Source organism: Corvus hawaiiensis, chromosome 24 (genome assembly GCF_020740725.1).
Source record: "Corvus hawaiiensis isolate bCorHaw1 chromosome 24, bCorHaw1.pri.cur, whole genome shotgun sequence".
NCBI classification, from domain to species: domain Eukaryota; kingdom Metazoa; phylum Chordata; class Aves; order Passeriformes; family Corvidae; genus Corvus; species Corvus hawaiiensis.
Window position 1 is genome coordinate 2639105 of NC_063236.1, and position 25744 is coordinate 2664848.

A 25744-nucleotide genomic window follows, 5' to 3' on the forward strand; every position below is an offset into this window, starting at 1 on the left:
AAGGAGACCATGGTGACACAGGTGATGCACATGAAGCCAAGGTGCCATTGTGACACAGCGGGGCTTCTTCCCTTCAGCTCTGCAGCTGGCTGTCCCAGCCCGAGGCACCATGTGCCAAGTGCTCTCCTCAGGGCTCTGCCTGCACACAGGCCCAGAGAAGTTTTCCTGTTTGTAAGGAAAGAATGGAAAAGCCTGAGCAGGTTCCCTAGACAACCAAACCCACATGCTCAGTCCACGCTGCCTGCAATGATGTCCCCTTTCTACAAGGGACACTGTGAGCAGGAATGATCTCTGGGAGCAGAATTCCCGCAGTCTTTCCACTGAATTCTCTGTCCCTGTCCTTTCCCTGGCTCTCTGTTGCAGATGGAAGCTGCTGGTGCCATTCTCTGCTTGAAGCCCTCGTTTGATGCAAGCAGATGCTCCCAGGTGTGTTCAGCAGCTGTTGCTCAGTGTTGATGCAAAGCTTTTGTGTTCCTCATGGAAGCAAGGAGCCATTGTGACACTGCAGGGGCTCATGGGATCAAGGAGACAATTGTGACAGTACAGAACCTCCTAGAAACAAGGCTCCATGGTGACACCGTGGCGAATCATGGAACCACATGGAAATGTGTTCCTCATGAGACACAGCAGGGCCTTGTTGGAACCAAAGACACCTCTGCAAAAAGCAGGGTAGCTCACAGAACCAAGGAGTCCATTGTTACAATAGAAAACCTATGGAATCAAGGAGACCATTGTGACACAGTGGGGCCACATGGAAGCCACGGAGCCATTGTGACCCAGTGGGGCCTCATGGAATCAAGGAGACCATGGTGACACAGGTGATGCACATGAAGCCAAGGAGCCATTGTGACCCAGTGGGGCCTCATGGAATCAAGGAGACCATGGTGACACAGGTGATGCACATGAAGCCAAGGAGCCATTGTGACACAGTGGGGCCTCATGGAATCAAGGAGACCATGGTGACACAGGTGATGCACATGAAGCCAAGGAGCCATTGTGACCCAGTGGGGCCTCATGGAATCAAGGAGACCATGGTGACACAGGTGATGCACATGAAGCCAAGGAGCCATTGTGACACAGTGGGGCCTCATGGAATCAAGGAGACCATGGTGACACAGGTGATGCACATGAAGCCAAGGAGCCATTGTGACCCAGTGGGGCCTCATGGAATCAAGGAGACCATGGTGACACAGGTGATGCACATGAAGCCAAGGAGCCATTGTGACACAGCTGGGCTTCTTCCCTTGAGCTCTGCAGCTGGCTGTCCCAGCCCACAGCACCATGTGCCAAGTGCTCTCCTCAGGGCTCTGCCTGCACACAGGCCCAGAGAAGTTTTCCTGTTTGTAAGGAAAGAATGAAAAAGCCTGAGCAGGTTCCCTAGACAACCAAACCCACATGCTCAGTCCACGCTGCCTGCAATGATGTCCCCTTTCTACAAGGGACACTGTGAGCAGGAATGATCTCTGGGAGCAGAATTCCCGCAGTCTTTCCACGGAATTCTCTGTCCCTGTCCTTTGCCTGGCTCTCTGTTGCAGATGGAAGCTGCTGCTGCCATTCTCAGCTTGAAGCCCTCGTTTGATGCAAGCAGATGCTCTCAGGTGTGTTCAGCAGCTGTTGCTCAGTGTTGATGCAAAGCTTTTGTGTTCCTCATGGAAGCAAGGAGCCATTGTGACACTGCAGGTGATGCGCATGAAGCTAAGGAGCCATTGTGACACAGTGGGGCCTCATGGAATCAAGGAGACCATGGTGACACAGGTGATGCACATGAAGCTAAGGAGCCATTGTGACACTGCAGGGGCTCATGGAATCAAGGAGACAATTGTGACAGTACAGAACCTCCTAGTAACAAGGCTCCATGGTGACACCATGGAAAATCTTGGAATCAAGGAGCCCCTTGTGACACAGAGAGGCCGCCTGGAAGCAATGGTCCATTGTTACACTGCGGATTCAAGAAGACCATGGGGACAGCACGGAACCTCATGGAACCATCCATCCATTGGGACACAGCGGGGCCTCATGGACACAAGGGGACCGTTGTGGCAAAGCAGGGCCTCATGGAAGCATGGAGAGCATTGTGCCACTAAGGAAACTGATGGAACCAAGGCGATCCCTGGGACACAATGGAAGCACATGGAATCAAGGCTCCATGATGACTTTGGAGGGCCTCATGGAGCACAGCATCCATTGTGACACAGCAAGACCTCGTGGAACCAAGGAGCCTTTGTGATACTCCAGATGCGCATGGAAGCCAGGGTGCACTGGGACACAGAGGGGCCTTGTTGGAACCAAGGACACCTCTGCAAAAAGCAGGGTAGCTCACAGAACCAAGGAGTCCATTGTTACATTGTAGAAAATTATACATTACATTCTAGAAAACTAATGGAACCAAGGGGCTATTGTGACACAGTGGGGCCACATGGAAGCAATTGTCCATTATGACAATGTGGATCAAAGGTGAGCATGGTGACACTGCGGAACCTCATGGAAGCCAAGGAGCCATTGTGACACAGTGGGGCCTCATGGAATCAAGGAGACCATGGTGACACAGGTGATGCACATGAAGCCAAGGAGCCATTGTGACCCAGTGGGGCCTCATGGAATCAAGGAGACCATGGTGACACAGGTGATGCACATGAAGCCAAGGAACCATTGTGACACAGCGGGGCTTCTTCCCTTGAGCTCTGCAGCTGGCTGTCCCAGCCCACAGCACCATGTGCCAAGTGCTCTCCTCAGGGCTCTGCCTGCACACAGGCCCAGAAAAGTTTTCCTGTTTGTAAGGAAAGAATGGAAAAGCCTGAGCACGTTTCCTCAACAACAAACCCACATGCTCAGTCCAGGCTGCCTGCAATGATGTCCCCTTTCTACAAGGGACACTGTGAGCAGGAATGATCTCTGGGAGCAGAATTCCCGCAGTCTTTCCACGGAATTCTCTGTCCCTGTCCTTTCCCTGGCTCTCAGTGTCAGATGGAAGCTGCTGCTGCCATTCTCTGCTTGAAGCCCTCTTTTGATGCAAGCAGGTGCTCCCAGGTGTGTTCAGCAGCTGTTGCTCAGTGTTGATGCAAAGCTTTTGTGTTCCTCATGGAAGCAAGGAGCCATTGTGACACTGCAGGGGCTCATGGCATCAAGGAGACAATTGTGACACTACAGAACCTCCTAGAAACAAGGCTCCATGGTGACACCATGGCGAATCATGGAATCAAGGAGCCCCTTGTGACACAGAGAGGCCGCCTGGAAGCAATGGTCCATTGTTACACTGCGGATTCAAGAAGACCATGGGGACAGCACGGAACCTCATGGAGCCATCCGTCCATTGGGACACAGCGGGGCCTCATGGACACAAGGGGACCATTGTGGCAAAGCAGGGCCTCATGGAAGCATGGAGAGCATTGTGACATTGTGGGCAATCATGGAAGCATGGAGAGCATTGTGCCACTAAGGAAACTGATGGAACCAAGGCGATCCCTGGGACACAATGGAAGCACATGGAATCAAGGCTCCATGATGACTTTGGAGGGCCTCATGGAGCACAGCATCCATTGTGACACAGCAAGACCTCGTGGAACCAAGGAGCCTTTGTGATACTCCAGATGCGCATGGAAGCCAGGGTGCACTGAGACACAGCGGGGCCTTGTTGGAACCAAAGACACCTCTGCAAAAAGCAGGGTAGCTCACAGAACCAAGGAGTCCATTGTTACATTGTAGAAAATTATACATTACATTCTAGAAAACCTATGGAAGCAAGGGGCTATTGTGACACAGTGGGGCCACATGGAAGCAATTGTCCATTATGACATTGTGGATCAAAGGTGAGCATGGTGACACTGCGGAACCTCATGGAAGCAAGGAGCCATTGTGACCCAGTGGGGCCTCATGCAATCAAGGAGACCATGGTGACACAGGTGATGCACATGAAGCCAAGGAGCCATTGTGACACAGTGGGGCCTGATGGAATCAAGGAGACCATGGTGACACAGGTGATGCACATGAAGCCAAGGAGCCATTGTGACCCAGTGGGGCCTCATGGAATCAAGGAGACCATGGTGACACAGGTGATGCACATGAAGCCAAGGAGCCATTGTGACACAGCTGGGCTTCTTCCCTTCAGCTCTGCAGCTGGCTGTCCCAGCCCACAGCACCATGTGCCAAGTGCTCTCCTCAGGGCTCTGCCTGCACACAGGCCCAGAGAAGTTTTCCTGTTTGTAAGGAAAGAATGAAAAAGCCTGAGCAGGTTCCCTAGACAACCAAACCCACATGATCAGTCCAGGCTGCCTGCAATGATGTCCCCTTTCTACAAGGGACACTGTGAGCAGGAATGATCTCTGGGAGCAGAATTCCCGCAGTCTTTCCACGGAATTCTCTGTCCCTGTCCTTTGCCTGGCTCTCTGTTGCAGATGGAAGCTGCTGCTGCCATTCTCAGCTTGAAGCCCTCTTTTGATGCAAGCAGATGCTCTCAGGTGTGTTCAGCAGCTGTTGCTCAGTGTTGATGCAAAGCTTTTGTGTTCCGCATGGAAGCAAGGAGTCATTGTGACACTGCAGGTGATGCGCATGAAGCTAAGGAGCCATTGTGACACAGTGGGGCCTCATGGAATCAAGGAGACCATGGTGACACAGGTGATGCACATGAAGCCAAGGAGCCATTGTGACACAGTGGGGCCTCATGGAATCAAGGAGACCATGGTGACACAGGTGATGCACATGAAGCTAAGGAGCCATTGTGACACTGCAGGGGCTCATGGAATCAAGGAGACAATTGTGACAGTACAGAACCTCCTAGAAACAAGGCTCCATGGTGACACCATGGAAAATCTTGGAATCAAGGAGCCCCTTGTGACACAGAGAGGCCGCCTGGAAGCAATGGTCCATTGTTACACTGCGGATTCAAGAAGACCATGGGGACAGCACGGAACCTCATGGAACCATCCGTCCATTGGGACACAGCGGGGCCTCATGGACACAAGGGGACCATTGTGGCAAAGCAGGGCCTCATGGAAGCATGGAGAGCATTGTGCCACTAAGGAAACTGATGGAACCAAGGCGATCCCTGGGACACAATGGAAGCACATGGAATCAAGGCTCCATGATGACTTTGGAGGGCCTCATGGAGCACAGCATCCATTGTGACACAGCAAGACCTCGTGGAAGCAAGGAGCCTTTGTGATACTCCAGATGCGCATGGAAGCCAGGGTGCACTGGGACACAGAGGGGCCTTGTTGGAACCAAGGACACCTCTGCAAAAAGCAGGGTAGCTCACAGAACCAAGGAGTCCATTGTTACATTGTAGAAAATTATACATTACATTCTAGAAAACCTATGGAACCAAGGGGCTATTGTGACACAGTGGGGCCACATGGAAGCAATTGTCCATTATGACAATGTGGATCAAAGGTGAGCATGGTGACACTGCGGAACCTCATGGAAGCCAAGGAGCCATTGTGACCCAGTGGGGCCTCATGGAATCAAGGAGACCATGGTGACACAGGTGATGCACATGAAGCCAAGGAGCCATTGTGACCCAGTGGGGCCTCATGGAATCAAGGAGACCATGGTGACACAGGTGATGCACATGAAGCCAAGGAACCATTGTGACACAGCGGGGCTTCTTCCCTTCAGCTCTGCAGCTGGCTGTCCCAGCCCACAGCACCATGTGCCAAGTGCTCTCCTCAGGGCTCTGCCTGCACACAGGCCCAGAGATGTTTTCCTGTTTGTAAGGAAAGAATGGAAAAGCCTGAGCAGCTTTCCTCAGCAACAAACCCACATACTCAGTCCAGCCTGCCTGCAATGATGTCCCCTTTCTACAAGGGACACTGTGAGCAGGAATGATCTCTGAGAGCAGAATTCTCGCAGTCTTTCCACTGAATTCTCTGTCCCTGTCCTTTGCCTGGCTCTCTGTTGCGGATGGAAGCTGCTGCTGCCATTCTCTGCTTGAAGCCCTCTTTTGATGCAAGCAGGTGCTCCCAGGTGTGTTCAGCAGCTGTTGCTCAGTGTTGATGCAAAGCTTTTGTGTTCCTCATGGAAGCAAGGAGCCATTGTGACACTGCAGGGGCTCATGGCATCAAGGAGACAATTGTGACACTACAGAACCTCCTAGAAACAAGGCTCCATGGTGACACCGTGGTGAATCATGGAATCAAGGAGCCACTTGTGACACAGAGAGGCCGCCTGGAAGCAGTGGTCCACTGTTACACTGTGGATTCAAGAAGACCATGGGGACAGCACGGAACCTCATGGAACCATCCGTCCATTGGGACACAGCGGGGCCTCATGGACACAAGGGGACCATTGTGGCAAAGCAGGGCCTCATGGAAGCATGGAGAGCATTGTGACATTGTGGGCAATCATGGAAGCATGGAGAGCATTGTGCCACTAAGGAAACTGATGGAACCAAGGCGATCCCTGGGACACAATGGAAGCACATGGAATCAAGGCTCCATGATGACTTTGGAGGGCCTCATGGAGCACAGCATCCATTGTGACACAGCAAGACCTCGTGGAACCAAGGAGCCTTTGTGATACTCCAGATGCGCATGGAAGCCAGGGTGCACTGAGACACAGCGGGGCCTTGTTGGAACCAAAGACACCTCTGCAAAAAGCAGGGTAGCTCACAGAACCAAGGAGTCCATTGTTACATTGTAGAAAATTATACATTACATTCTAGAAAACCTATGGAACCAAGGGGCTATTGTGACACAGTGGGGCCACATGGAAGCAATTGTCCATTATGACATTGTGGATCAAAGGTGAGCATGGTGACACTGCGGAACCTCATGGAAGCAAGGAGCCATTGTGACCCAGTGGGGCCTCATGGAATCAAGGAGACCATGGTGACACAGGTGATGCACATGAAGCCAAGGAGCCATTGTGACACAGTGGGGCCTGATGGAATCAAGGAGACCATGGTGACACAGGTGATGCACATGAAGCCAAGGAGCCATTGTGACCCAGTGGGGCCTCATGGAATCAAGGAGACCATGGTGACACAGGTGATGCACATGAAGCCAAGGAGCCATTGTGACACAGCTGGGCTTCTTCCCTTCAGCTCTGCAGCTGGCTGTCCCAGCCCACAGCACCATGTGCCAAGTGCTCTCCTCAGGGCTCTGCCTGCACACAGGCCCAGAGAAGTTTTCCTGTTTGTAAGGAAAGAATGAAAAAGCCTGAGCAGGTTCCCTAGACAACCAAACCCACATGATCAGTCCAGGCTGCCTGCAATGATGTCCCCTTTCTACAAGGGACACTGTGAGCAGGAATGATCTCTGGGAGCAGAATTCCCGCAGTCTTTCCACGGAATTCTCTGTCCCTGTCCTTTGCCTGGCTCTCTGTTGCAGATGGAAGCTGCTGCTGCCATTCTCAGCTTGAAGCCCTCTTTTGATGCAAGCAGATGCTCTCAGGTGTGTTCAGCAGCTGTTGCTCAGTGTTGATGCAAAGCTTTTGTGTTCCGCATGGAAGCAAGGAGTCATTGTGACACTGCAGGTGATGCGCATGAAGCTAAGGAGCCATTGTGACACAGTGGGGCCTCATGGAATCAAGGAGACCATGGTGACACAGGTGATGCACATGAAGCCAAGGAGCCATTGTGACACAGTGGGGCCTCATGGAATCAAGGAGACCATGGTGACACAGGTGATGCACATGAAGCTAAGGAGCCATTGTGACACTGCAGGGGCTCATGGAATCAAGGAGACAATTGTGACAGTACAGAACCTCCTAGAAACAAGGCTCCATGGTGACACCATGGAAAATCTTGGAATCAAGGAGCCCCTTGTGACACAGAGAGGCCGCCTGGAAGCAATGGTCCATTGTTACACTGCGGATTCAAGAAGACCATGGGGACAGCACGGAACCTCATGGAACCATCCGTCCATTGGGACACAGCGGGGCCTCATGGACACAAGGGGACCATTGTGGCAAAGCAGGGCCTCATGGAAGCATGGAGAGCATTGTGCCACTAAGGAAACTGATGGAACCAAGGCGATCCCTGGGACACAATGGAAGCACATGGAATCAAGGCTCCATGATGACTTTGGAGGGCCTCATGGAGCACAGCATCCATTGTGACACAGCAAGACCTCGTGGAAGCAAGGAGCCTTTGTGATACTCCAGATACGCATGGAAGCCAGGGTGCACTGGGACACAGAGGGGCCTTGTTGGAACCAAGGACACCTCTGCAAAAAGCAGGGTAGCTCACAGAACCAAGGAGTCCATTGTTACATTGTAGAAAATTATACATTACATTCTAGAAAACCTATGGAAGCAAGGGGCTATTGTGACACAGTGGGGCCACATGGAAGCAATTGTCCATTATGACAATGTGGATCAAAGGTGAGCATGGTGACACTGCGGAACCTCATGGAAGCCAAGGAGCCATTGTGACCCAGTGGGGCCTCATGGAATCAAGGAGACCATGGTGACACAGGTGATGCACATGAAGCCAAGGAGCCATTGTGACACAGTGGGGCCTCATGGAATCAAGGAGACCATGGTGACACAGGTGATGCACATGAAGCCAAGGAACCATTGTGACACAGCGGGGCTTCTTCCCTTGAGCTCTGCAGCTGGCTGTCCCAGCCCGAGGCACCATGTGCCAAGTGCTCTCCTCAGGGCTCTGCCTGCACACAGGCCCAGAGAAGTTTTCCTGTTTGTAAGGAAAGAATGGAAAAGCCTGAGCAGGTTTCCTCAACAACAAACCCACATACTCAGTCCAGCCTGCTTGCAATGATGTCCCCTTTCTACAAGGGACACTGTGAGCAGGAATGATCTCTGAGAGCAGAATTCTCGCAGTCTTTCCACTGAATTCTCTGTCCCTGTCCTTTGCCTGGCTCTCTGTTGCGCATGGAAGCTGCTGCTGCCATTCTCTGCTTGAAGCCCTCTTTTGATGCAAGCAGGTGCTCCCAGGTGTGTTCAGCAGCTGTTGCTCAGTGTTGATGCAAAGCTTTTGTGTTCCTCATGGAAGCAAGGAGCCATTGTGACACTGCAGGGGCTCATGGCATCAAGGAGACAATTGTGACACTACAGAACCTCCTAGAAACAAGGCTCCATGGTGACACCGTGGTGAATCATGGAATCAAGGAGCCACTTGTGACACAGAGAGGCCGCCTGGAAGCAGTGGTCCATTGTTACACTGCGGATTCAAGAAGACCATGGGGACAGCACGGAACCTCATGGAACCATCCGTCCATTGGGACACAGCGGGGCCTCATGGACACAAGGGGACCATTGTGGCAAAGCAGGGCCTCATGGAAGCATGGAGAGCATTGTGACATTGTGGGCAATCATGGAAGCATGGAGAGCATTGTGCCACTAAGGAAACTGATGGAACCAAGGCGATCCCTGGGACACAATGGAAGCACATGGAATCAAGGCTCCATGATGACTTTGGAGGGCCTCATGGAGCACAGCATCCATTGTGACACAGCAAGACCTCGTGGAACCAAGGAGCCTTTGTGATACTCCAGATGCGCATGGAAGCCAGGGTGCACTGAGACACAGCGGGGCCTTGTTGGAACCAAAGACACCTCTGCAAAAAGCAGGGTAGCTCACAGAACCAAGGAGTCCATTGTTACATTGTAGAAAATTATACATTACATTCTAGAAAACCTATGGAACCAAGGGGCTATTGTGACACAGTGGGGCCACATGGAAGCAATTGTCCATTATGACAATGTGGATCAAAGGTGAGCATGGTGACACTGCGGAACCTCATGGAAGCAAGGAGCCATTGTGACACAGTGGGGCCTCATGGAATCAAGGAGACCATGGTGACACAGGTGATGCACATGAAGCCAAGGAGCCATTGTGACCCAGTGGGGCCTCATGGAATCAAGGAGACCATGGTGACACAGGTGATGCACATGAAGCCAAGGAGCCATTGTGACACAGTGGGGCCTCATGGAATCAAGGAGACCATGGTGACACAGGTGATGCACATGAAGCCAAGGAGCCATTGTGACCCAGTGGGGCCTCATGGAATCAAGGAGACCATGGTGACACAGGTGATGCACATGAAGCCAAGGTGCCATTGTGACACAGCGGGGCTTCTTCCCTTCAGCTCTGCAGCTGGCTGTCCCAGCCCGAGGCACCATGTGCCAAGTGCTCTCCTCAGGGCTCTGCCTGCACACAGGCCCAGAGAAGTTTTCCTGTTTGTAAGGAAAGAATGGAAAAGCCTGAGCAGGTTCCCTAGACAACCAAACCCACATGCTCAGTCCAGGCTGCCTGCAATGATGTCCCCTTTCTACAAGGGACACTGTGAGCAGGAATGATCTCTGGGAGCAGAATTCTTGCAGTCTTTCCACGGAATTCTCTGTCCCTGTCCTTTGCCTGGCTCTCTGTTGCAGATGGAAGCTGCTGCTGCCATTCTCAGCTTGAAGTCCTCGTTTGATGCAAGCAGATGCTCCCAGGTGTGTTCAGCAGCTGTTGCTCAGTGTTGATGCAAAGCTTTTGTGTTCCTCATGGAAGCAAGGAGCCATTGTGACACTGCAGGGGCTCATGGCATCAAGGAGACAATTGTGACACTACAGAACCTCCTAGAAACAAGGCTCCATGGTGACACCGTGGCGAATCATGGAACCACATGGAAATGTGTTCCTCATGAGACACAGCAGGGCCTTGTTGGAACCAAAGACACCTCTGCAAAAAGCAGGGTAGCTCACAGAACCAAGGAGTCCATTGTTACAATAGAAAACCTATGGAAGCAAGGAGACCATTGTGACACAGTGGGGCCACATGGAAGCCACGGAGCCATTGTGACCCAGTGGGGCCTCATGGAATCAAGGAGACCATGGTGACACAGGTGATGCACATGAAGCCAAGGAGCCATTGTGACACAGTGGGGCCTCATGGAATCAAGGAGACCATGGTGACACAGGTGATGCACATGAAGCCAAGGAGCCATTGTGACACAGTGGGGCCTCATGGAATCAAGGAGACCATGGTGACACAGGTGATGCACATGAAGCCAAGGAGCCATTGTGACACAGTGGGGCCTCATGGAATCAAGGAGACCATGGTGACACAGGTGATGCACATGAAGCCAAGGAGCCATTGTGACCCAGTGGGGCCTCATGGAATCAAGGAGACCATGGTGACACAGGTGATGCACATGAAGCCAAGGAGCCATTGTGACACAGTGGGGCCTCATGGAATCAAGGAGACCATGGTGACACAGGTGATGCACATGAAGCCAAGGAGCCATTGTGACACAGCGGGGCTTCTTCCCTTCAGCTCTGCAGCTGGCTGTCCCAGCCCACAGCACCATGTGCCAAGTGCTCTCCTCAGGACTCTGCCTGCACACAGGCCCAGAGAAGTTTTCCTGTTTATAAGGAAAGAATGGAAAAGCCTGAGCAGGTTCCCTAGACAACCAAACCCACATGCTCAGTCCAGGCTGCCTGCAATGATGTCCCCTTTCTACAAGGGACACTGTGAGCAGGAATGATCTCTGGGAGCAGAATTCTCACAGTCCTTCCACGGAATTCTCTGTCCCTGTCCTTTGCATGGCTCTCTGTTGCAGATGGAAGCTGCTGGTGCCTTTCTCAGCTTGAAGCCCTCGTTTGATGCAAGCAGATGCTCCCAGGTGTGTTCAGCAGCTGTTGCTCAGTGTTGACGCAAAGCTTTTGTGTTCCTCATGGAAGCAAGGAGCCATTGTGACACTGCAGGGGCTCATGGCATCAAGGAGACAATTGTGACACTTCAGAACCTCCTAGAAACAAGGCTCCATGGTGACACCGTGGCGAATCATGGAACCACATGGAAATGTGTTCCTCATGAGACACAGCAGGGCCTTGTTGGAACCAAAGACACCACTGCAAAAAGCAGGGTAGCTCACAGAACCAAGGAGTCCATTGTTACAATAGAAAACCTATGGAAGCAAGGAGCCATTGTGACACAGTGGGGCCACATGGAAGCCACGGAGCCATTGTGACCCAGTGGGGCCTCATGGAATCAAGGAGACCATTGTGACACAGGTGATGCACATGAAGCCAAGGAGCCATTGTGACACAGTGGGGCCTCATGGAATCAAGGAGACCATGGTGACACAGGTGATGCACATGAAGCCAAGGAGCCATTGTGACCCAGTGGGGCCTCATGGAATCAAGGAGACCATGGTGACACAGGTGATGCACATGAAGCCAAGGAGCCATTGTGACACAGTGGGGCCTCATGGAATCAAGGAGACCATGGTGACACAGGTGATGCACATGAAGCCAAGGAGCCATTGTGACACTGTGGGGCTTCTTCCCTTGAGCTCTGCAGCTGGCTGTCCCAGCCCACAGCACCATGTGCCAACTGCTCTCCTCAGGGCTCTGCCTGCACACAGGCCCAGGAGAAGTTTTCCTGTTTGTAAGGAAAGAATGGAAAAGCCTGAGCAGGTTCCCTAGACAACCAAACCCACATGCTCAGTCCAGGCTGCCTGCAATGATGTCCCCTTTCTACAAGGAATACTGTGAGCAGGAATGATCTCTGAGAGCAGAATTCTCGCAGTCTTTCCACGGAATTCTCTGTCCCTGTCCTTTGCCTGGCTCTCTGTTGCAGATGGAAGCTGCTGCTGCCATTCTCTGCTTGAAGCCCTCTTTTGATGCAAGCAGATGCTCCCAGGTGTGTTCAGCAGCTGTTGCTCAGTGTTGATGCAAAGCTTTTGTGTTCCTCATGGAAGCAAGGAGCCATTGTGACACTGCAGGGGCTCATGGGATCAAGGAGACAATTGTGACACTACAGAACCTCCTAGAAACAAGGCTCCATGGTGACACCGTGGCGAATCATGGAACCACATGGAAATGTGTTCCTCATGAGACACAGCAGGGCCTTGTTGGAACCAAAGACACCTCTGCAAAAAGCAGGGTAGCTCACAGAACCAAGGAGTACATTGTTACAATAGAAAACCTATGGAAGCAAAGAGACCATGGTGACACAGTGGGGCCACATGGAAGCCACGGAGCCATTGTGACCCAGTGGGGCCTCATGGAATCAAGGAGACCATGGTGACACAGGTGATGCACATGAAGCCAAGGAGCCATTGTGACCCAGTGGGGCCTGATGGAATCAAGGAGACCATGGTGACACAGGTGATGCACATGAAGCCAAGGAGCCATTGTGACACAGTGGGGCCTCATGGAATCAAGGAGACCATGGTGACACAGGTGATGCACATGAAGCCAAGAAGCCATTGTGACACAGCGGGGCTTCTTCCCTTGAGCTCTGCAGCTGGCTGTCCCACGCCGAGGCACCATATGCTAAGTGCTCTCCTCAGGGCTCTGCCTGCACACAGGCCCAGAGAAGTTTTCCTGTTTGTAAGGAAAGAATGGAAAAGCCTGAGCAGCTTTCCTAAACAACAAACCCCACATGCTCAGTCCAGGCTGCCTGCAATGATGTCCCCTTTCTACAAGGGACACTGTGAGCAGGAATGATCTCTGGGAGCAGAATTTTCGCAGTCTTTCCACGGAATTCCCTGTCCCTGTCCTTTGCCTGGCTCTCTGTTGCAGATGGAAGCTGCTGCTGCCATTCTCATCTTGAAGCCCTCTTTTGATGCAAGCAGATGCTCCCAGGTGTGTTCAGCAGCTGTTGCTCAGTGTTGATGCAAAGCTTTTGTGTTCCTCATGGAAGCAAGGAGCCATTGTGACACTGCAGGGGCTCATGGCATCAAGGAGACAATTGTGACACTACAGAACCTCCTAGAAACAAGGCTCCATGGTGACACCATGGCGAATCTTGGAATCAAGGAGCCCCTTGTGACACAGAGAGGCCGCCTGGAAGCAATGGTCCATTGTTACACTGCGGATTCAAGAAGACCATGGGGACAGCACGGAACCTCATGGAACCATCCGTCCATTGGGACACAGCGGGGCCTCATGGACACAAGGGGACCATTGTGGCAAAGCAGGGCCTCATGGAAGCATGGAGAGCATTGTGACATTGTGGGCAATCATGGAAGCATGGAGAGCATTGTGCCACTAAGGAAACTGATGGAACCAAGGCGATCCCTGGGACACAATGGAAGCACATGGAATCAAGGCTCCATGATGACTTTGGAGGGCCACATGGAGCACAGGATCCATTGTGACACAGCAAGACCTCGTGGAAGCAAGGAGCCTTTGTGATACTCCAGATGCGCATGGAAGCCAGGCTGCACTGAGACACAGAGGGGCCTTGTTGGAACCAAAGACACCTCTGCAAAAAGCAGGGGAGCTCACAGAACCAAGGAGTCCATTGTTACATTGTAGAAAATTATACATTACATTCTAGAAAACCTATGGAACCAAGGGGCTATTGTGACACAGTGGGGCCACATGGAAGCAGTTGTCCATTATGACAATGTGGATCAAAGGTGAGCATGGTGACACTGCGGAACCTCATGGAAGCAAGGAGCCATTGTGACAAAGTGGGGGCTCATGGAATCAAGGAGACCATGGTGACACAGGTGATGCACATGAAGCCAAGGAGCCATTGTGACACAGTGGGGCCTCATGGAATCAAGGAGACCATGGTGACACAGGTGATGCACATGAAGCCAAGGAGCCATTGTGACACAGTGGGGCCTCATGGAATCAAGGAGACCATGGTGACACAGGTGATGCACATGAAGCCAAGGAGCCATTGTGACACAGCGGGGCTTCTTCCCTTCAGCTCTGCAGCTGGCTGTCCCAGCCCACAGCACCATGTGCCAAGTGCTCTCCTCAGGGCTCTGCCTGCACACAGGCCCAGAGAAGTTTTCCTGTTTGTAAGGAAAGAATGGAAAAGCCTGAGCAGGTTTCCTCAACAACAAACCCACATACTCAGTCCAGCCTGCTTGCAATGATGTCCCCTTTCTACAAGGGACACTGTGAGCAGGAATGATCTCTGAGAGCAGAATTCTCGCAGTCTTTCCACTGAATTCTCTGTCCCTGTCCTTTGCCTGGCTCTCTGTTGCGGATGGAAGCTGCTGCTGCCATTCTCTGCTTGAAGCCCTCTTTTGATGCAAGCAGGTGCTCCCAGGTGTGTTCAGCAGCTGTTGCTCAGTGTTGATGCAAAGCTTTTGTGTTCCTCATGGAAGCAAGGAGCCATTGTGACACTGCAGGGGCTCATGGCATCAAGGAGACAATTGTGACACTACAGAACCTCCTAGAAACAAGGCTCCATGGTGACACCGTGGTGAATCATGGAATCAAGGAGCCCCTTGTGACACAGAGAGGCCGCCTGGAAGCAGTGGTCCACTGTTACACTGCGGATTCAAGAAGACCATGGGGACAGCACGGAACCTCATGGAACCATCCGTCCATTGGGACACAGCGGGGCCTCATGGACACAAGGGGACCATTGTGGCAAAGCAGGGCCTCATGGAAGCATGGAGAGCATTGTGACATTGTGGGCAATCATGGAAGCATGGAGAGCATTGTGCCACTAAGGAAACTGATGGAACCAAGGCGATCCCTGGGACACAATGGAAGCACATGGAATCAAGGCTCCATGATGACTTTGGAGGGCCTCATGGAGCACAGCATCCATTGTGACACAGCAAGACCTCGTGGAACCAAGGAGCCTTTGTGATACTCCAGATGCGCATGGAAGCCAGGGTGCACTGAGACACAGCGGTGCCTTGTTGGAACCAAAGACACCTCTGCAAAAAGCAGGGTAGCTCACAGAACCAAGGAGTCCATTGTTACATTGTAGAAAATTATACATTACATTCTAGAAAACCTATGGAACCAAGGGGCTATTGTGACACAGTGGGGCCACATGGAAGCAATTGTCCATTATGACAATGTGGATCAAAGGTGAGCATGGTGACACTGCGGAACCTCATGGAAGCAAGGAGCCATTGTGACACAGTGGGGCCTCATGGAATCAAGGAGACCATGGTGACACAGGTGATGCACATGAAGCCAAGGAGCCATTGTGACCCAGTGGGGCCTCATGGAATCAAGGAGACCATGGTGACACAGGTGATGCACATGAAGCCAAGGAGCCATTGTGACACAGTGGGGCCTGATGGAATCAAGGAGACCATGGTGACACAGGTGATGCACATGAAGCCAAGGAGCCATTGTGACACAGTGGGGCCTCATGGAATCAAGGAGACCATGGTGACACAGGTGATGCACATGAAGCCAAGGTGCCATTGTGACACAGCGGGGCTTCTTCCCTTCAGCTCTGCAGCTGGCTGTCCCAGCCCGAGGCACCATGTGCCAAGTGCTCTCCTCAGGGCTCTGCCTGCACACAGGCCCAGAGAAGTTTTCCTGTTTGTAAGGAAAGAATGGAAAAGCCTGAGCAGGTTCCCTAGACAACCAAACCCACATGCTCAGTCCACGCTGCCTGCAATGATGTCCCCTTTCTACAAGGGACACTGTGAGCAGGAATGATCTCTGGGAGCAGAATTCCCGCAGTCTTTCCACTGAATTCTCTGTCCCTGTCCTTTCCCTGGCTCTCTGTTGCAGATGGAAGCTGCTGGTGCCATTCTCTGCTTGAAGCCCTCGTTTGATGCAAGCAGATGCTCCCAGGTGTGTTCAGCAGCTGTTGCTCAGTGTTGATGCAAAGCTTTTGTGTTCCTCATGGAAGCAAGGAGCCATTGTGACACTGCAGGGGCTCATGGGATCAAGGAGACAATTGTGACAGTACAGAACCTCCTAGAAACAAGGCTCCATGGTGACACCGTGGCGAATCATGGAACCACATGGAAATGTGTTCCTCATGAGACACAGCAGGGCCTTGTTGGAACCAAAGACACCTCTGCAAAAAGCAGGGTAGCTCACAGAACCAAGGAGTCCATTGTTACAATAGAAAACCTATGGAATCAAGGAGACCATTGTGACACAGTGGGGCCACATGGAAGCCACGGAGCCATTGTGACCCAGTGGGGCCTCATGGAATCAAGGAGACCATGGTGACACAGGTGATGCACATGAAGCCAAGGAGCCATTGTGACACAGTGGGGCCTCATGGAATCAAGGAGACCATGGTGACACAGGTGATGCACATGAAGCCAAGGAGCCATTGTGACACAGTGGGGCCTCATGGAATCAAGGAGACCATGGTGACACAGGTGATGCACATGAAGCCAAGGAGCCATTGTGACCCAGTGGGGCCTCATGGAATCAAGGAGACCATGGTGACACAGGTGATGCACATGAAGCCAAGGAGCCATTGTGACACAGTGGGGCCTCATGGAATCAAGGAGACCATGGTGACACAGGTGATGCACATGAAGCCAAGGAGCCATTGTGACCCAGTGGGGCCTCATGGAATCAAGGAGACCATGGTGACACAGGTGATGCACATGAAGCCAAGGAGCCATTGTGACACAGCTGGGCTTCTTCCCTTCAGCTCTGCAGCTGGCTGTCCCAGCCCACAGCACCATGTGCCAAGTGCTCTCCTCAGGGCTCTGCCTGCACACAGGCCCAGAGAAGTTTTCCTGTTTGTAAGGAAAGAATGAAAAAGCCTGAGCAGGTTCCCTAGACAACCAAACCCACATGCTCAGTCCACGCTGCCTGCAATGATGTCCCCTTTCTACAAGGGACACTGTGAGCAGGAATGATCTCTGGGAGCAGAATTCCCGCAGTCTTTCCACGGAATTCTCTGTCCCTGTCCTTTGCCTGGCTCTCTGTTGCAGATGGAAGCTGCTGCTGCCATTCTCAGCTTGAAGCCCTCGTTTGATGCAAGCAGATGCTCTCAGGTGTGTTCAGCAGCTGTTGCTCAGTGTTGATGCAAAGCTTTTGTGTTCCTCATGGAAGCAAGGAGCCATTGTGACACTGCAGGTGATGCGCATGAAGCTAAGGAGCCATTGTGACACAGTGGGGCCTCATGGAATCAAGGAGACCATGGTGACACAGGTGATGCACATGAAGCTAAGGAGCCATTGTGACACTGCAGGGGCTCATGGAATCAAGGAGACAATTGTGACAGTACAGAACCTCCTAGTAACAAGGCTCCATGGTGACACCATGGAAAATCTTGGAATCAAGGAGCCCCTTGTGACACAGAGAGGCCGCCTGGAAGCAATGGTCCATTGTTACACTGCGGATTCAAGAAGACCATGGGGACAGCACGGAACCTCATGGAACCATCCGTCCATTGGGACACAGCGGGGCCTCATGGACACAAGGGGACCGTTGTGGCAAAGCAGGGCCTCATGGAAGCATGGAGAGCATTGTGCCACTAAGGAAACTGATGGAACCAAGGCGATCCCTGGGACACAATGGAAGCACATGGAATCAAGGCTCCATGATGACTTTGGAGGGCCTCATGGAGCACAGCATCCATTGTGACACAGCAAGACCTCGTGGAACCAAGGAGCCTTTGTGATACTCCAGATGCGCATGGAAGCCAGGGTGCACTGAGACACAGAGGGGCCTTGTTGGAACCAAGGACACCTCTGCAAAAAGCAGGGTAGCTCACAGAACCAAGGAGTCCATTGTTACATTGTAGAAAATTATACATTACATTCTAGAAAACTAATGGAACCAAGGGGCTATTGTGACACAGTGGGGCCACATGGAAGCAATTGTCCATTATGACAATGTGGATCAAAGGTGAGCATGGTGACACTGCGGAACCTCATGGAAGCCAAGGAGCCATTGTGACACAGTGGGGCCTCATGGAATCAAGGAGACCATGGTGACACAGGTGATGCACATGAAGCCAAGGAGCCATTGTGACCCAGTGGGGCCTCATGGAATCAAGGAGACCATGGTGACACAGGTGATGCACATGAAGCCAAGGAACCATTGTGACACAGCGGGGCTTCTTCCCTTGAGCTCTGCAGCTGGCTGTCCCAGCCCACAGCACCATGTGCCAAGTGCTCTCCTCAGGGCTCTGCCTGCACACAGGCCCAGAAAAGTTTTCCTGTTTGTAAGGAAAGAATGGAAAAGCCTGAGCACGTTTCCTCAACAACAAACCCACATGCTCAGTCCAGGCTGCCTGCAATGATGTCCCCTTTCTACAAGGGACACTGTGAGCAGGAATGATCTCTGGGAGCAGAATTCCCGCAGTCTTTCCACGGAATTCTCTGTCCCTGTCCTTTCCCTGGCTCTCAGTGTCAGATGGAAGCTGCTGCTGCCATTCTCTGCTTGAAGCCCTCTTTTGATGCAAGCAGGTGCTCCCAGGTGTGTTCAGCAGCTGTTGCTCAGTGTTGATGCAAAGCTTTTGTGTTCCTCATGGAAGCAAGGAGCCATTGTGACACTGCAGGGGCTCATGGCATCAAGGAGACAATTGTGACACTACAGAACCTCCTAGAAACAAGGCTCCATGGTGACACCGTGGCGAATCATGGAATCAAGGAGCCCCTTGTGACACAGAGAGGCCGCCTGGAAGCAATGGTCCATTGTTACACTGCGGATTCAAGAAGACCATGGGGACAGCACGGAACCTCATGGAGCCATCCGTCCATTGGGACACAGCGGGGCCTCATGGACACAAGGGGACCATTGTGGCAAAGCAGGGCCTCATGGAAGCATGGAGAGCATTGTGACATTGTGGGCAATCATGGAAGCATGGAGAGCATTGTGCCACTAAGGAAACTGATGGAACCAAGGCGATCCCTGGGACACAATGGAAGCACATGGAATCAAGGCTCCATGATGACTTTGGAGGGCCTCATGGAGCACAGCATCCATTGTGACACAGCAAGACCTCGTGGAACCAAGGAGCCTTTGTGATACTCCAGATGCGCATGGAAGCCAGGGTGCACTGAGACACAGCGGTGCCTTGTTGGAACCAAAGACACCTCTGCAAAAAGCAGGGTAGCTCACAGAACCAAGGAGTCCATTGTTACATTGTAGAAAATTATACATTACATTCTAGAAAACCTATGGAACCAAGGGGCTATTGTGACACAGTGGGGCCACATGGAAGCAATTGTCCATTATGACATTGTGGATCAAAGGTGAGCATGGTGACACTGCGGAACCTCATGGAAGCAAGGAGTCATTGTGACCCAGTGGGGCCTCATGCAATCAAGGAGACCATGGTGACACAGGTGATGCACATGAAGCCAAGGAGCCATTGTGACACAGTGGGGCCTGATGGAATCAAGGAGACCATGGTGACACAGGTGATGCACATGAAGCCAAGGAGCCATTGTGACCCAGTGGGGCCTCATGGAATCAAGGAGACCATGGTGACACAGGTGATGCACATGAAGCCAAGGAGCCATTGTGACACAGCTGGGCTTCTTCCCTTCAGCTCTGCAGCTGGCTGTCCCAGCCCACAGCACCATGTGCCAAGTGCTCTCCTCAGGGCTCTGCCTGCACACAGGCCCAGAGAAGTTTTCCTGTTTGTAAGGAAAGAATGAAAAAGCCTGAGCAGGTTCCCTAGACAACCAAACCCACATGATCAGTCCAGGCTGCCTGCAATGATGTCCCCTTTCTACAAGGGACACTGTGAGCAGGAATGATCTCTGGGAGCAGAATTCCCGCAGTCTTTCCACGGAATTCTCTGTCCCTGTCCTTTGCCTGGCTCTCTGTTGCAGATGGAAGCTGCTGCTGCCATTCTCAGCTTGAAGCCCTCTTTTGATGCAAGCAGATGCTCTCAGGTGTGTTCAGCAGCTGTTGCTCAGTGTTGATGCAAAGCTTTTGTGTTCCGCATGGAAGCAAGGAGTCATTGTGACACTGCAGGTGATGCGCATGAAGCTAAGGAGCCATTGTGACACAGTGGGGCCTGATGGAATCAAGGAGACCATGGTGACACAGGTGATGCACATGAAGCCAAGGAGCCATTGTGACACAGTGGGGCCTCATGGAATCAAGGAGACCATGGTGACACAGGTGATGCACATGAAGCTAAGGAGCCATTGTGACACTGCAGGGGCTCATGGAATCAAGGAGACAATTGTGACAGTACAGAACCTCCTAGAAACAAGGCTCCATGGTGACACCATGGAAAATCTTGGAATCAAGGAGCCCCTTGTGACACAGAGAGGCCGCCTGGAAGCAATGGTCCATTGTTACACTGCGGATTCAAGAAGACCATGGGGACAGCACGGAACCTCATGGAACCATCCGTCCATTGGGACACAGCGGGGCCTCATGGACACAAGGGGACCATTGTGGCAAAGCAGGGCCTCATGGAAGCATGGAGAGCATTGTGCCACTAAGGAAACTGATGGAACCAAGGCGATCCCTGGGACACAATGGAAGCACATGGAATCAAGGCTCCATGATGACTTTGGAGGGCCTCATGGAGCACAGCATCCATTGTGACACAGCAAGACCTCGTGGAACCAAGGAGCCTTTGTGATACTCCAGATGCGCATGGAAGCCAGGGTGCACTGGGACACAGAGGGGCCTTGTTGGAACCAAGGACACCTCTGCAAAAAGCAGGGTAGCTCACAGAACCAAGGAGTCCATTGTTACATTGTAGAAAATTATACATTACATTCTAGAAAACCTATGGAAGCAAGGGGCTATTGTGACACAGTGGGGCCACATGGAAGCAATTGTCCATTATGACAATGTGGATCAAAGGTGAGCATGGTGACACTGCGGAACCTCATGGAAGCCAAGGAGCCATTGTGACCCAGTGGGGCCTCATGGAATCAAGGAGACCATGGTGACACAGGTGATGCACATGAAGCCAAGGAGCCATTGTGACCCAGTGGGGCCTCATGGAATCAAGGAGACCATGGTGACACAGGTGATGCACATGAAGCCAAGGAACCATTGTGACACAGCGGGGCTTCTTCCCTTCAGCTCTGCAGCTGGCTGTCCCAGCCCACAGCACCATGTGCCAAGTGCTCTCCTCAGGGCTCTGCCTGCACACAGGCCCAGAGATGTTTTCCTGTTTGTAAGGAAAGAATGGAAAAGCCTGAGCAGCTTTCCTCAACAACAAACCCACATACTCAGTCCAGCCTGCCTGCAATGATGTCCCCTTTCTACAAGGGACACTGTGAGCAGGAATGATCTCTGAGAGCAGAATTCTCGCAGTCTTTCCACTGAATTCTCTGTCCCTGTCCTTTGCCTGGCTCTCTGTTGCGGATGGAAGCTGCTGCTGCCATTCTCTGCTTGAAGCCCTCTTTTGATGCAAGCAGGTGCTCCCAGGTGTGTTCAGCAGCTGTTGCTCAGTGTTGATGCAAAGCTTTTGTGTTCCTCATGGAAGCAAGGAGCCATTGTGACACTGCAGGGGCTCATGGCATCAAGGAGACAATTGTGACACTACAGAACCTCCTAGAAACAAGGCTCCATGGTGACACCGTGGTGAATCATGGAATCAAGGAGCCACTTGTGACACAGAGAGGCCGCCTGGAAGCAGTGGTCCACTGTTACACTGTGGATTCAAGAAGACCATGGGGACAGCACGGAACCTCATGGAACCATCCGTCCATTGGGACACAGCGGGGCCTCATGGACACAAGGGGACCATTGTGGCAAAGCAGGGCCTCATGGAAGCATGGAGAGCATTGTGACATTGTGGGCAATCATGGAAGCATGGAGAGCATTGTGCCACTAAGGAAACTGATGGAACCAAGGCGATCCCTGGGACACAATGGAAGCACATGGAATCAAGGCTCCATGATGACTTTGGAGGGCCTCATGGAGCACAGCATCCATTGTGACACAGCAAGACCTCGTGGAACCAAGGAGCCTTTGTGATACTCCAGATGCGCATGGAAGCCAGGGTGCACTGAGACACAGCGGGGCCTTGTTGGAACCAAAGACACCTCTGCAAAAAGCAGGGTAGCTCACAGAACCAAGGAGTCCATTGTTACATTGTAGAAAATTATACATTACATTCTAGAAAACCTATGGAACCAAGGGGCTATTGTGACACAGTGGGGCCACATGGAAGCAATTGTCCATTATGACATTGTGGATCAAAGGTGAGCATGGTGACACTGCGGAACCTCATGGAAGCAAGGAGCCATTGTGACCCAGTGGGGCCTCATGGAATCAAGGAGACCATGGTGACACAGGTGATGCACATGAAGCCAAGGAGCCATTGTGACACAGTGGGGCCTGATGGAATCAAGGAGACCATGGTGACACAGGTGATGCACATGAAGCCAAGGAGCCATTGTGACCCAGTGGGGCCTCATGGAATCAAGGAGACCATGGTGACACAGGTGATGCACATGAAGCCAAGGAGCCATTGTGACACAGCTGGGCTTCTTCCCTTCAGCTCTGCAGCTGGCTGTCCCAGCCCACAGCACCATGTGCCAAGTGCTCTCCTCAGGGCTCTGCCTGCACACAGGCCCAGAGAAGTTTTCCTGTTTGTAAGGAAAGAATGAAAAAGCCTGAGCAGGTTCCCTAGACAACCAAACCCACATGATCAGTCCAGGCTGCCTGCAATGATGTCCCCTTTCTACAAGGGACACTGTGAGCAGGAATGATCTCTGGGAGCAGAATTCCCGCAGTCTTTCCACGGAATTCTCTGTCCCTGTCCTTTGCCTGGCTCTCTGTTGCAGATGGAAGCTGCTGCTGCCATTCTCAGCTTGAAGCCCTCTTTTGATGCAAGCAGATGCTCTCAGGTGTGTTCAGCAGCTGTTGCTCAGTGTTGATGCAAAGCTTTTGTGTTCCGCATGGAAGCAAGGAGTCATTGTGACACTGCAGGTGATGCGCATGAAGCTAAGGAGCCATTGTGACACAGTGGGGCCTGATGGAATCAAGGAGACCATGGTGACACAGGTGATGCACATGAAGCCAAGGAGCCATTGTGACACAGTGGGGCCTCATGGAATCAAGGAGACCATGGTGACACAGGTGATGCACATGAAGCTAAGGAGCCATTGTGACACTGCAGGGGCTCATGGAATCAAGGAGACAATTGTGACAGTACAGAACCTCCTAGAAACAAGGCTCCATGGTGACACCATGGAAAATCTTGGAATCAAGGAGCCCCTTGTGACACAGAGAGGCCGCCTGGAAGCAATGGTCCATTGTTACACTGCGGATTCAAGAAGACCATGGGGACAGCACGGAACCTCATGGAACCATCCGTCCATTGGGACACAGCGGGGCCTCATGGACACAAGGGGACCATTGTGGCAAAGCAGGGCCTCATGGAAGCATGGAGAGCATTGTGCCACTAAGGAAACTGATGGAACCAAGGCGATCCCTGGGACACAATGGAAGCACATGGAATCAAGGCTCCATGATGACTTTGGAGGGCCTCATGGAGCACAGCATCCATTGTGACACAGCAAGACCTCGTGGAAGCAAGGAGCCTTTGTGATACTCCAGATACGCATGGAAGCCAGGGTGCACTGGGACACAGAGGGGCCTTGTTGGAACCAAGGACACCTCTGCAAAAAGCAGGGTAGCTCACAGAACCAAGGAGTCCATTGTTACATTGTAGAAAATTATACATTACATTCTAGAAAACCTATGGAAGCAAGGGGCTATTGTGACACAGTGGGGCCACATGGAAGCAATTGTCCATTATGACAATGTGGATCAAAGGTGAGCATGGTGACACTGCGGAACCTCATGGAAGCCAAGGAGCCATTGTGACCCAGTGGGGCCTCATGGAATCAAGGAGACCATGGTGACACAGGTGATGCACATGAAGCCAAGGAGCCATTGTGACCCAGTGGGGCCTCATGGAATCAAGGAGACCATGGTGACACAGGTGATGCACATGAAGCCAAGGAACCATTGTGACACAGCGGGGCTTCTTCCCTTGAGCTCTGCAGCTGGCTGTCCCAGCCCGAGGCACCATGTGCCAAGTGCTCTCCTCAGGGCTCTGCCTGCACACAGGCCCAGAGAAGTTTTCCTGTTTGTAAGGAAAGAATGGAAAAGCCTGAGCAGGTTTCCTCAACAACAAACCCACATACTCAGTCCAGCCTGCTTGCAATGATGTCCCCTTTCTACAAGGGACACTGTGAGCAGGAATGATCTCTGAGAGCAGAATTCTCGCAGTCTTTCCACTGAATTCTCTGTCCCTGTCCTTTGCCTGGCTCTCTGTTGCGCATGGAAGCTGCTGCTGCCATTCTCTGCTTGAAGCCCTCTTTTGATGCAAGCAGGTGCTCCCAGGTGTGTTCAGCAGCTGTTGCTCAGTGTTGATGCAAAGCTTTTGTGTTCCTCATGGAAGCAAGGAGCCATTGTGACACTGCAGGGGCTCATGGCATCAAGGAGACAATTGTGACACTACAGAACCTCCTAGAAACAAGGCTCCATGGTGACACCGTGGTGAATCATGGAATCAAGGAGCCACTTGTGACACAGAGAGGCCGCCTGGAAGCAGTGGTCCATTGTTACACTGCGGATTCAAGAAGACCATGGGGACAGCACGGAACCTCATGGAACCATCCGTCCATTGGGACACAGCGGGGCCTCATGGACACAAGGGGACCATTGTGGCAAAGCAGGGCCTCATGGAAGCATGGAGAGCATTGTGACATTGTGGGCAATCATGGAAGCATGGAGAGCATTGTGCCACTAAGGAAACTGATGGAACCAAGGCGATCCCTGGGACACAATGGAAGCACATGGAATCAAGGCTCCATGATGACTTTGGAGGGCCTCATGGAGCACAGCATCCATTGTGACACAGCAAGACCTCGTGGAACCAAGGAGCCTTTGTGATACTCCAGATGCGCATGGAAGCCAGGGTGCACTGAGACACAGCGGGGCCTTGTTGGAACCAAAGACACCTCTGCAAAAAGCAGGGTAGCTCACAGAACCAAGGAGTCCATTGTTACATTGTAGAAAATTATACATTACATTCTAGAAAACCTATGGAACCAAGGGGCTATTGTGACACAGTGGGGCCACATGGAAGCAATTGTCCATTATGACAATGTGGATCAAAGGTGAGCATGGTGACACTGCGGAACCTCATGGAAGCAAGGAGC